This window comes from Thermobia domestica, chromosome 15 (genome assembly GCF_964235325.1).
Source record: "Thermobia domestica chromosome 15, izTheDome1.hap1.1, whole genome shotgun sequence".
In the NCBI taxonomy this organism is placed as follows: domain Eukaryota; kingdom Metazoa; phylum Arthropoda; class Insecta; order Zygentoma; family Lepismatidae; genus Thermobia; species Thermobia domestica.
Window position 1 is genome coordinate 184,437,274 of NC_137468.1, and position 14,533 is coordinate 184,451,806.

At 38.2% G+C, this 14,533-nt stretch overlaps 1 protein-coding gene and 1 pseudogene across 1 annotated transcript in view; both read left to right on the forward strand.

Moving 5' to 3' along the window:
• Positions 1–14,533, forward strand: part of AstC (Allatostatin C) — a 91,733-nt gene that overhangs the window by 60,074 nt on the left and 17,126 nt on the right. The gene's annotated exons all lie outside the window — the stretch shown is intronic.
• LOC145671993 (uncharacterized) lies at positions 6,128–14,487 on the forward strand (annotated as a pseudogene).

The window sequence follows — 14,533 nt, forward strand, 5'->3', positions numbered from 1 at the left end:
GAAGAAAATAGAAACCGGATCCGGTGAAAAACCGAACCGGTTTTGGAGAAAACCGAAACCGTTTTTTAAATTTTCTAAAACCGAAAATCTGTTTTTGTGCCCACCACTACTTTCAACACATACACACACACACACACACACACACACACACACTGTTGCTATTGGTTTATTTCTGAAGAACAAAAAACATTAAGCATTTATATTGGTCAATCAGTCAGAGCGAGAATTTCCTTGGATTTTCATGTTTTATTAAAATATTCCCTTATTCCTAAATTTACCTATGAAATTTACCTAGATTACTGAAATTTCCCTCAAACTACGAAAACTAATAAAAAAAATCCGGAGCCATAGGCCAAGTTTGTTATGAGTAAATATAAAAAAAATTAATAAATAAAAATGAAACGATAGAAAAGTTGAAGAAAGTAAGTGGTTTTGAATGTAAAACGTTATATTTTTTCCAATCTTGTCAACCGTTTTGTATTTCAACAAGGTTCATATCCTTGTGAAAGGCAACTAGTAGAGGAGCTACGTACAGCGGGTCGATGGACATTTCAGGCGTTTTGCTATAATCTGAATGACAAAGCCTATTGGGTGAATCCATGCAAAGTGATCGAGAAAAAAGAAAAATTGCGACCTTTTCAACAAACCTAATTTTTTCATGAATGTTTATCCTATATCATTGTACTTCAAAACCACTATTAACTATTTTTTGCAACATCCCATGGCGTTTAATTTTACATTGTAAACAGCCATAATCAATCATTAAGTAACTCCTGTTACCATCTCCCAATGAAAACTATAAATAAATAAATAAATACTGATGACCCAAATGAAGGCGTTACACACTGAGGCCCCGCCCATTTTCAGATGGAGATGAAATTGCAGTTTGAAAAAAATCACTGTATTGTAGATATGTTACTAAACTATTTTTGGATGTTAGTTACATATCTTTTAAACTATTTTTGGATGTTAGTTACATATCTTACATATCTTTTGAGTTCTTGTAAGAGATTGACACTCTTACACGGTGACCATTGTAAGTCTTAGCTCAAAAATGTCATGCTGTAAGTTTGTGATATGTCTAGATGATGAGTATTTGGCTCCTGCTCCTGTACGCACACTCAGCTTGGCAACTCTTAGCAGCATGTTATTTGTGACCAATCCAAATGTAAAACTGTAAAACAGAGCAATCAGAATCACCCAGAAACCACAGATCAACCGTCTCTTGGAGGGAAATCCAGACATTGGTTAAAACGGAGTTATCGTGGGCCCATATTTTTCAACTTTTTAGGGTTTAAAATGATTTCGATGAGCTGTGTCCAATGTCACAACTTTTAATTTCCGGAAAAGATCGCTTCAAAGTCAAATTAGGGGTCAAAAATAAAAAGTGAGACCATTTGAGCAATGCGGATGAGTGACCCGAAAATTAACGAAAATACGGGATTTTGAGCAATGCGGACTAGTCACCGACTGGGACGAAATTGGTGTCATTCGATTCGTATTCACACATACATGAACAATGATATTCCATTTTCCCGAAAATTCTATTTTGAAAATTCTATTCCCGAAAAATCTGGAATTTTGGATCTTGGATTTTCGTTAATTTTCCGAATCAAAATTGAATTTTCGGGAAAATGGCATATCAATTATTCATGTATGTGTAAATACGAATCAAATGACCTCCGTTTTGATCGAGCCGGTCACTGGGCTGCATTCCTCAAAATCCCAGATTTTCGTTAATTTCAGGTCACTGGTCAGCATTGCTCAAATGATCTTACTTTTTATTTTAGACCCCTAATTTGACGTTGAAGCGGTCGGTTCTAGAAATCAAAAGTGGTGTCTTTGAACACAGCTCATTGAAATCTACATTTTAAACCCCAAAAAGTTGAAAAATATGGGGCCACGATAACTCCCTTTTAACTCCAGACATTCCAAGATAAACAAGATGCAATTATCAGCATTGACAAATCTCACAGAGATCTCTACAAAATGCCTCGGCCGCCGTAGCAATACGCCTAACACAAAGACATACAGGGAGCTCACAGGGGATTGTCTTAAAGACACACGGGAAACGGATCAATTTCGGGCTCTTCAAGACATATAGGACAAGCCATCAGTTAAGGTTTTATTCAATACAAATAGGAGGCATGAACAAACGTTCGAAACTTCAGTCTATAGAAAATCACCAAGAAAGAATGGAATTCTTGTAATGATTATATATTTCGTATACTGTATAGTAGAGTTACTTTCAAGTTTAAAAAAAAGAAAGAAAGAAAAGAAAAGAAAAAAATAGAAAAAGAAAAAAAAGTGAGTTGTGTTTTAGTATCATCTTAGATGACATTTTGTTATTTTCATGTTTAATATAAATCATATTATAAAGATTACCGTAAATTATAAATTATAAATCTAAAATCTCGAAATCTCGAAAACCTCATTACCCAAAAGATGGCATAACCGTTGGAGGAAAACGATAATTAAAAACTTCTCATTCACTATTTCAATCCATATACAATTGAATAGTCGCAATAAAGATCATTTGAAGTTATTTTGCTCAAATGAAGTGACAGTGTCCTATCATTATTCAATTCCCCTCCTGGTTTTTTAAGAAATTCATTTTTAAAAAGTTTAAGAATTTATAACAAAGATAATAACATAGGAAAAACAAAAGGTAGAAGTAATAAACGAAATGAAATGAAAGCTTTCAGTTTAACGTCCCACGATTATGTCTTGAAGTCTAACGGAGACGGATGATTAAGTCACGTGAATAATGATGAAAAAAGTGGTGGAATTATAATTTTGGAGGAAACAGGAGTACTCCCGAGTAAAACTCAGGGACACAAGTAATGAACGAGTATTAGAGCCACATGTACACCACGTGAAGAAGTTTGCTTTATATAGTGGCTCTCAATATGGGTGATAACGCCCCCTAGGGACCTCTTCGTTTCCAGAGAGGGTGCTGAAAAAAACAAGCGATTCATGTGGGGCGATATATATATATATATATATATATATATATATATATATATATATATATATACAGTATATATGGATCCAAGGGAGGCTATGGGGCCTATAGCTCCCCGCTTGACGCTCAAGTATGCACTGGATAAAATGGGCTTCGATCCTGCTTTACACTGGATAAAGCGGCAAACTATGGTTTAGCCCCTCCCTTGGTCATATCCTGGATCCCCCACTGTATATATTTAAGAGACGTTTGAGATTTCGTGATCTTTTAGACTTCCTTCTTATTATTGGACGAAAGCCATTAAACATTTTAGAAATTGTCAAAACTTTAGGTTTTTTTTTTTCAAATAATGATCTAGATTCTTCAAAAGATGATTTTAAGAAGTGAAAGTATTTTTATGGTTATTAAACAACTTTGTCCAAGTATTGCTTTCATCCTCGTGCATGGATGAATTGACTAAAGATGATGGGGAGCACCAATTACAATTGCGTTCACCCAAAGGGGTGATAGACTTAAAAAGGTTGAAAACCACTGCTTTATATGATGTGATATTTTCTTAATTGATATTAAAACCGGAGTGGCAAACTACATTTGTGCCACTTCTCATGGAATATATTCTTGGAAAGCTTTATAGAAAGCCGCTTCTCGCTATTTGTTACCGTTTTCACCCTATAGCAATAGACGTTGAAACCACAATGGTTGATTTGTGCCATTTTTCGTTTGAATAAAGGAATAAGATAACATTTAAAATGCCCGCCATTTCTGTTCTAGTAAGTTGGTAGCACTGAAAGTTACACTATTTTCATTTGTTGTCTTTGTGGTTAGTTAGTCACGGAACGCCGATTAGCGCGTGATCGTCATCTGTACGGGTACGACCATAGTCAAAGGTGTCCTATAAAGAACGCAACTTTCAAAATGCCCGCCATTTCTGTTCTAGTAAGTTGGCAGCACTGAAAGTTACAATATTTTCATCTGTTGTCTTTGTGGTTAGTAGTCACGCAGTGCCAAATAGCACATGATCGTCATCTGTTTTCTGTACTGGTAGGAATGGAGCGCTTCACGACGGAACACCTTGTTGTCATTGTTGTCCTACGTGAAGCGTCCTACTATGGTCGTACCCGTAAAGATGACGATCACGCGCTATTCGGCGTTCCGTGACTAACTAACTACAAAGACTACAGATGAAAATCGTGTAACTTTCAGTGCTGCCAACTTACTAGAACAGAAATGGCGGGCATTTTAAAAGTTACGTTCTTTATGAAACACTTTTTACATATCTTTAGAACGCTAAATGGATGTGAAAACATTGCATCTCGTTATTGTTTGTCAGTTTTGCACTATGTAGAACAATATTGAACCCGGAAGTTGGAGTGGGTTTCTATCACTTCCGGTTTTAGTAGAGAGTTAAAGAAGGAGATGAAATGTATTCTTGAGATGCTTAATCAATTGCAGGAGACTGGTTCTCGCTATCTATGACTATTTTTGTTTTATAGAGTTCAAGGTTAAAACCGGAAATTGCTGATTTCTACCACTTCCGGTTTGAATATTATCTGCATCAGCGAACTCGATTTCTAGCTTCTGACCATTTACATCTTGGTCAAAATTGATGGTGATCCATCAAATGTTTCTTAAGATTTTTTTTGTCTTCCAAATAGATGGACACATTTTATTTTGTCTCACGGACGGGTGGACATATATCTTTTGTCTCCCGGACAGATGGTCACATTTTTTTGTCTCCTGGACAGACGGACACATATATTTGTCTCCTGGACAAATGGACACATATATTTGTCTCCTGGAGAGATGGAAACATATTTTTTTGTCTTCCGGACGAATGGACATATATATTTTCTCCCAGACGGATGGACATATATTTTTTGTATCCCGGGCGAAAGGACACATATTTTGTCTCTCGGGCGGATGGACATATATTTTGTCTTCCGGATGAATGGACACATATTTTGTCTTCCGGATGAATGGACACTATTTTGTCTCCCGAGCGGATGGACATATATTTTTTGTCTTCCGGACGGATGAACATATATTTTTTGTCTCCCGGATGGAAGCAGGCCCGTATTTATGTATTGTGTGCCCCTGTGCTCTAAATAACTTATCGCCTCGCACAAAATTTGTCCTCTTCTCCCGAAAACGACCAATATTAGAGTTGAATTCATAGTTTTTGGGGTCGCTGAGATGAATAGTGACAGTTTTAATCCGATTCAACTTCAAGGTCATACTCCACTCCCCAGGGAGGGGGTGAGATTTTAAAAGTCATCGAAAACGACAGATATTAGTGTTGAATTCATAGTTTTCGAGGTGGCTTAATTTAACGGTATCAGTTTTCATGATGCTCAAGTTCCTCACTCCTTGGGGTGGGGGTGGGAGAGGATGACTTTTTAAAAATAATCAGATAAGCTAGCTAATTAGTTACTACTATAATTAGAGCGAATTAAACACATGAACATATTTTCTCGCGCTTGCGCAGAACTCTGCGGGCTGCTAATTTTAAATCTTTATTGTGAATCTTTTTAAAAGTCCAAAATTTTGCCTCCCCCTAAATTCTGCCGCCCTGTGCTCCAGCACAGAATAACACTTACCTAAATACGGACCTGGATGAAGGGGTACATACTTTTTTGTCTCCCGGACAGACGGATATATCTTTTTTTTTTTTTTTTTTTTTGTCTCCCGGAAGGATGGACACATATTTTTGTCTCCCAAACAGATAAGGTTAACCTCCTTCAAAACTGACTCTAAAGGAAAGTTATAATACTGCATACAGTGATCTACAAGGCCTATCTTTGGAATGGGGATGACAATAGGACATTCTTTAGATTTACCGAAATTTAGTTCAATAAATAAGATATTGTTTCATATTCTCCGGAGTTTAAGCTCTCTGAACCTCCTTTGACTACACCACTGATTGATTACTAGGAAAAAGACTTAGGTGGTTCCGTAAACAAAATCGTTCTTGTAACACTGAAATTTCTAATTAAATCTCGTGATAAAGAAGCCATTGTTTTGAAAGCAGAAAGAATACAGTTTCGTTCATAATAATTTTCTCTTTTTCTTCGTTTCTCTGATCTATTCACCTGAGATATTACATATTTTTTCTTCTTGTCCTTGTCTAGAAAGGTCAGATTTGTGGTTGAAATAAAATTCACTATGAGGTAGGCAAGACCGGTCGTTGACGCCGTAACGAACAGTAACGTTACTCGGGTAATAACAAAACGTGCTGGAAATTGTTTTCTAACGTTCCCGTTTATATGCTGGCTTCCGCCATTCTTTCCTTCTCTTTTTGGTCTTTTTTTTGTTAATTCACGAGTGAAATGGTGCTATTGTGGCGAGAAAGTTTTTAATAAAAGTTTCTGCCGTCGTACGCTATCATAGCCGGAAGTGACGACAACGTAATACAAACGCACAGAGAACGGGGAGCAACCACCACTTATAGAATAAAACTCATGCAAGTTGCACAGTTTTTGTTTTCAAGAAGTTACATAGTTTGTTTCCTCCAACCCCTCACCTCATTATACACTATACGTTAAAACTCTTTAATTAAAAGTTTTAATTGTGCAGATTTATTAATTATATTTCATTTAAGTTTTCCCATCAACTAAATTGCAGTTACACAAATAATATTAATGGTAAAATCTAAGTATGGTTGCCATCTTTGTTTTAATAATAAAGACAGAGAGCTAGGTTGTTCAGTGGTAGAGCGTTTACTTCTGGTGCATGGGGTCCATGGTTCGATCCCCGTTCAAGCAGAGATTGCGTTGGTCGATGAAAACTTGATTCATGATCCACTCACCCACGACCTACCTTGACACAATTTCACTCACCACCTACTTTGACCCACTTGACTCACCGCGACCCAGAGCTCATTCGTGGCTAAGCAGTTAGCTTCCGCGCCTTTGGCGTGGGAGACCCGGGTTCGATTCCCGGCGGGAGCTCACGTGGTTCAGATTCCACGTTAATCAGCTGGTCCTGTCTCATATAGGATCGCTGCTGAAAGGGACATTAAACTCAAAATCAACTCAGCTCAACGTGACTCACTCCAACCCACCACCCACTATAACCCATCGCCATCAACTCTGACCCATGATCCACGCCCTTCACTGACTAAAGACTTTACACTTGTAATAAAACAAGGCTGTGAAATTATCACTAATCAGAGTTTGAATTTCTACGGTCAGTTGCTCAAGGAACGTTCTGTTACAATACCGGTGGATCTGATCTTTACGATATAAAATTGTAAAGTGTTTGTTATTGGCCATATTACGATGAATTTAAGTTTAATTATCATATATAATTATTTCCATGTTGAATTACAGATACTTTTTAGTGGAAATTAGGATGAAATTTGAGAGTCTCAAATCAAGGTAAAATAGGCCAACGTGAAGAAAAAGAAGCGTAAAGTTTGACTGTGTCTCTAAAGCTAAGTAGGAAGTCCTATTAAGATTATTACAATTACTAATAGCAATATCCAAAAGTGCCTGAAGTTCTTTTTTCACTCAGATATACTAATCTCGGGTAAGTAAATAGAAACAAATGAAAAAAACAAGAAAAATGTAGGCCTTGAAAGAAAAACGTTGACAAATTCACGAGAGTTCAGAAGATGCTGTCTACAGTGCACTGATCAGACTGGTTCGGTGGCTCAGAGTGTGTCGTGGTGGGTGGTGGGTCACAGTGGGTCACGTTTAGTTGACCCACGACCCACTAATCCACTCCCAAATCTTGACTCACACCATCTTTGCGTCCAAGTAAGCTTGTAATGAACAGCATCGTGTCTGTGAGTTTTCTCGGGATATTCCCATATCCTTCAACATTCTCATTCGACCAGTTTTTCCAACATCAATCACTTGGCTTAATCATCTATCTCCTTTAGCCTAAAGGGTATAATCGTGGGACGTTAAACTGAAAGATTTCATCTCATTTTTTTCTTAACATTAAACAGAAAATTTGCAAATCGCCTGCACTCTACTGACGTCATCTCTTGACGTCAGCCAGACAGACAAACAACACACGTAACGGAGCGATGAGTTTTAACTATTAGGAAAAAGCGTTACTCATAAACTGAGACATTTTTCCTTTTATAATAAGAATAAGTAACATGTATTATTATTATTATTATTATTATTATTATTATTATTATTATTATTATTATTATTATTATTATTATTGCAATAATCGAGATAGAGTAATAATCAGTGGCGGATCCGCAGGGAGGACTGTAGGGGCGATCAGCCACGTAAGTTGCCTTTTATTCTAAGCTCAGTTGCTTTTACGCTTCACAGAACATGTTCCCCCTCCTAATTGTACATAGTAGAAAAAAATGAAATCATTGAGTTTTACGTCCTACGTTTATGCCGGCTAGACTAAAGGAGATGGATGAATGAAATAGTGGAATGAAGAAAGTGGGATGAAACGGGAGAACCCCGAGGAAACCCACGCACATGGTGCTTGTTCATCACAAAGTTCACTTGGCGCGATCTGGGATCGAACTAGGGACCACATACACCAGAGGTGAACGCTCTACCACTGAGCCACCGCGGCCCCCTCCCAATACTAGAGTTACCTATAAATGGTACGGAGGTTGATTTCGTTGCAAAGTTTTGAAAGTAGCATGTACTATACTTCTATAATTCATGTATGCTATACATGTTATCTCTTATTCGGGAATCTCCTTTAGGGATGCGCACGAGACGAGTCGAGACAGAATTTTCCTGACAAATTTCGAGTCGAGACACAGCTCTTCCAATAGAAGAGAATACATTTTTCGAGTCGAGACATCACTTTTACAGCACATTTTCGAAACGAGACAGCCTCAAATCTTGTCTCGTGCGCATCCCTAATCTCCTTTAAAAGAAATTTTTCGCTATCTATTATCATTGTTGCACCATGGAGATAAACATTCAAACCGGAAGCGATTGATTTCTACCATTTCCATTTCGAATAGAGGGTTAGTCTAGGATTTGAAACAAATTCTTCGGACGTTGAATTGATTGCAGAAAATGACTTCTTGATAACCCTTACCATTTTTGTTCTGATACCTGTCCACAGATAGACAGACAGACAGATAGATAGACTTTTATAAGATTCAATACTTATGCCCAGCATACTTTGAAAATCTAGTAATTATATAAAGTCAGCATTAAATACGTGTCATCAGTGGCGTATTTACGATTTTGTTTCGGGGAGGGCTTTGCTAACTTTCGGGGGGGGGGAGCGGGCTTTGCCTGAAAATGTGAAAATTCTGCAAGATATTTCATATACTTTACTATAGTAAGATTTCGGGGAGGGGGGGTTAAGCCCGGAAGCGTGTCATATATAATATTATCTATTTGGTTATTAATAAATAATGAACCGAAAAGCTAAACTGATCTAATTTTATAAGTTACTCAAATCTACTGTAATTTGTTTTAGAAATTATCAGTCACAATTGAAGAACTTGCAGTAATGACGTACGCTGTAAAAGTTGAGTCAAGTACCTCTAAGTGTTACCGCTAGATGTAGCGCATGTGTTCGTTAATATATTTTGCTTGTTGATGCTGATTCAGAACTTAGTGAATCTTTTTGATACACATTGTTTAATGTTTTATAGTATGGCCAGTTTCTTTGTTCTTTCGAAATTTTATGTAGGCTCTATTTTGAAATCGTTTATAACTTTTCGAATAATTTCACACATGAAAATAGACTCTACAAGTAAAATAAATTTCCAGTTGTGGCAGAGGAAAGATATGACAAGGATTCAAACAAGATTTTTTTGCTAATTACGTTCGAACGACGACAGGAGGACAAAATGAATCGAATTTGGGATTGCAACAAATTAATTTCACGTTTCATAATCCCTACATTACAAAAACTTGATATTTGGATTTATTCCTGTCCATTCCAATATATGTACAGTAGGTGCCAAAAATGTTCAACTTCTGACTGCTATAAATCCATGGTGTAGGGTCCAATACTTTTGTTAGTATCACAAATGCCTAAACAGATGCAACCCAACTTATACGTAACATCTGAAGATCACTTCAACAAACTTTTGCTGTGCAATTCATAAACAAAAAAATCTTGATTTTAGGATTAATCTACATTGTTTGGAGCGCAGGCCCGTAGCTAGCCCGAAAATGTAGGGGGTCCCGGTGAAAGTTAGGGGGGTCCCGATCCAAAAATATTATAGTTCATCACCATGTTATAGTTCATTTGCAAGTCTGTGAAAATTTTAGAGGGGACCAGTAAAAATTTAGGGGGGCGGAACCATAGACCCTCCTGCATACGGGCGTGTTGGAGCGTGTTGTCGTTCCCCTCATTCCAACACCTTTTTCCTTTTCGTCAGATCATGCTTATCACACTGAGTATGGGTTGAAGTTGAAATATGTTAAAAGTTCGAGCTTGCTCGGACTTAAACCCGGATCTTCTGCTTAGATCTCCATGATTATGCCCTTTAGGTTAAAGGAGACTTTTAGAGCAAGTGAATGATGATGGAAGAATTGGTGGAATGAGAACGTGGAAGGAAATGGGAGCATCCCGAGAAAATCCACGGACACGATGCAGGGGCGTCATTTGGGGGGTAGGGGGGGCATTTGCTCCCCCTAAGTTTGAGATTTATATAGATTTTATCAATAGAATAGTAGTAAGTCAGTGAAAAACGCGAAATTTTACATATATCAAGGGGTCTTGCCCCCCCTAGTTAAATCTGAAATGACGCTAATGACACGATGTTGTCTATCACAAAATTTTCTTAGCTGGTGTTCGAACCAGGGACCCCGCGCATCAGAGGTAAGCGCTCTACCACTGAACCACCGTGACCCCTACTGCAATAGAAGGATAAGGAATACAATGAAGCCTAGCCTTGGGATACCGAAATCCATGTCAAAAAAGATTATTTGTTGGTAGGGCCTACATTTAACTGTTTTAATTCTGACGCATGATGACAGATGAATGGATGGACCTAGCTGTTGTATAACACTTCACTCAGTGGCGGATCCGGGGGGGGGCGATCGCCTCCCACAAGAAAATTTTATATATTAATAAAACCTATCCCTGAGTTTGAAGCTCTTAAAAGCAGCTCTAAGTAGCAGTATTACAACCCACCGCCCTCCCCCCAGAAGTCCGTCCTGGATCCGCCCATGACTTCACTTATATGTATACAGACTAGTTTGGAAGTAGTGATGCTCAAAAATAACGAGTAATTTCTCGTCTCATATCGAAAACGAGACGAGAAATGAATTTCCAAGTTCGAAATGAGATGAGAAGCATGAAAAATCTCTGAGACACGTTTTTGAGACGAGGCATTTCAGAGTCTCGTACGAAAAAACTTGTTCACTCAAGTCTTTGATCTCAAATACTATTTTTAGTGTTACATGATCCACAGTATAAAACTATACATTGATAAAGTGATTATACAAACACAAAGAAGAGCATTTAGTCCACATTTTAACACACAAACAAGCAATTACAGAATATATTCCAATAATAAATTCGGTTTAAATGTTATTTCAAAGCGTTCATGGACTTCTCGTGATGCGGAAGGATTCTGATAGCGTATGGATGAAATTAAGAAAGATAAATTTACAAAGCGAGCTCGAGAAGTTTTCGACACAACTCGAGAAAAGATTTTTTTTTTGAAAAATCGAGACGAGATTTCTACAAAGTTTACGAGACGAGACGAGAAAACCTTATTTCTCTTCTCGTGTCGTCTCTATTGGAGGCCGCGGTGGCTCAGTGATAGCCCTGCCGGCTGGTCTAGTGGCTAGCACGTGCGTCTTTGGTGTACGGGCTTCCGGGTTTGATTCCCAGTGGGAGAGCCTTTGGAATTTTAATTGTCCCTGTCCTTATATTTTACTGGTAAAACAAGTTAAATAAGTAAAAAAATTAGTAAAATTAAGTAGAAACCTAGTAATAAGTAGTAAAGCAAGTTAATGAGGCACGTTCGGTGAATCAGTTAAATTTTCAAAAAATAGTTGAACATTCACTTTTGGTGACTTGGGTCTTTGGTTTGATACCAGCTCGCGCCAAGTGAGATTTGTCGTGGACAAACACCCTGTGCGTGGGTTTTCTCGGGGTTCTCCCGTTTCCTCCCACTTTCTTTATTCCGCAATTTCATTCATTTCCCATCATTACTGTTTCCTTTATTCGTGGAACGTAAAACTTGAAGATTTCATTTCATTTCATTTCATTTCATTTTCTATTGGAGGTCTAAAATATTGTAAATCGAAATAGTCATGTAATAGACGGAATGATATATGTCTGTTTACCCCTTCCCAGCTCGCGCCGTGTGAACTTTATGGTGGACAAGCACCGTGCTTGTGGGTTTTCCCGGGGTCCTCCAGTTTCCTCCTACTTTCTTCATTCCACCATTTCATTCATTTGTTATCATCACCGTCTCCTTTAGCCTAACCGGCATAAACGCGGGACGTAAGCCTTAAAGATTTCATTTCATTTTCTGTTTGTCGCTTGTGATCTGACTTTGACGCCTATAACAATTTTCTGTATCTGTGCCAAGGAGTTAAATGTAATTCAAGAACTTTAAATAAACAGATTATGTGCTTAGAGGGAAACCTTGGACGGGGAAAGAGAAAACAATTTGAGAATCTAAAGAAAGAAAGAAAAACAAATAAATTTCACTTTATTTTAGATGCAACAAGCCCTAAATTAAACTAGATGCTTTCTAATCCATTCTGCAACTAATTGCATTAAATTGGATTTTAAAAGTTCAACAGTGTGGCTAACCAATATCTTTCTCTTCTTAAAGACTAATGTTGGAAGAATTCCTTGATTCATTTGTTTGTTAATTAGTTATAGCAAAACATTATAATCTTCATTATTTTGTTACTTTAGTAAAAGGACTGATATTTTTATTATGTATTGTTATAATACATAATTGGATATTAACTTCACAATATAATAATAATAATAATAATAATAATAATAATAATAATAATAATAATAATAATAATTATTATTATTATTATTATTAGAGCTCTGTGTATTTTTTATTTGAAAGAGTGAGTTTCAACTTTATCAAGGGTGTCAGTGGCTAACACATGCACTTTTTTTTGAGTATTGTGCGGTTAACAGGCGCACACCCAGAAATTTTTGTTGGGAGGAGTTTACAATTTGAACGCGGATTCAATATTACAAGACTGTATCTCTATGTATCATTGAACTGATGTTATTCTATACCCGAAAAGACAATATGTACAGAAATCATACTTATTTGATTCTTTTATAAGAAAAGAAACAGTATAAATGAAGTGTAAGATCAAATGTTTGCGCTACATCTACCATTCCTATGCAATATATATACAGGGTTCATGATGAAAGTAATGAGCATGATGCTACCCTGACTCAACAATCCACCGCAGCGCGCGCTGCCGGCGCTGAAAATGTAGTGGGTGGTCTGTCCTTCCAAACGCGCCCGGAGTCAGTCTGCTGCGAGCAGTGACAACGTGTGGATTTCGATCCGCGTGTAGCACGTTTTTACAAGTTGTAACACGGCGCGATGGAGGGTTCGCTCGAACAACGCTACGCCATAAAATTTTGCGTCAAGTTGGGTGAGAATGCTACGGAAACTTACCAGAATCTGAAAGAGGCCTACAAGCAGGAGTATTTGTCAAGATCCCAGGTCGGAAAATGGCACAAGTCGTTCAAGGAGGGTCGGGAGGAGGTCGCCGACGAGCTCCGTTCTGGACACCCAACAACGGCCAGGACCGACGACAACGTTAACCGTGTGCGTGAAGTGTTGCGCTCAGACCGGCGTGTGAGCATTGAACAAATCGCGGACACCCTAAACATGTCAACATTTGTGGTACATGGGATAGTGACCGAGGACCTGCAAATACGAAAGGTCTGCGCGAAACTTGTGCCGAAGGTGTTGGCGAACGAACAAAAAAGAACTTCAAGTTTTGCGCTGCAAGGAGTTGTTGGCATTGTGTGAAAGTGATCCGGACTTTTTAGACTTGGTCGTAACTGGAAACGAATCCTGGATGTTCGAATACGATCCAGAATCCAAAAGGCTTAGTGCGGAGTGGCACACCTCATTCCCCCCCCCCCCGCCCCAAAAAGGCGCGCATGAGCAAATCCCGAATCAAAACTATGCTCATTGTCTTCTTCGATGTTCGAGGAATCATCCGTTTCAAGTTTGTGCCACCAGGACAACCTTTCAACGCAGGATTTTATCTAGAAGTGCTCAAGAGACTGAAACGCAGGGTCGCCCGCGTTCGAAGTGACATCAAAGACTCAATGAAACTCCACCATGACAATGCATCAAGTCACACCGCCTTCATCGTCGTCGACTTCCTGGCCCGGAGCAGAACTCCAGTGGTCCCCCACCCTCCTATAGTCCTAACCTGGCTCCTAGTGACTTTTTTATTTCCCCGTTTGAAGAGACACCTCAAAGGAAAATATTGAGACTCCGTGCAGAACATTCAAGCCCATGTTACAAGGTTTTTAAAAGCCATTCCAGACGAGGACTTTAAAGATGCTTTCCAGGCGTGGAAAACACATCTTCAGAAGTGTATTGATGTAGAAGGAGCGCATTTTCAGGAATTTTAAAGATTTGTAACAATC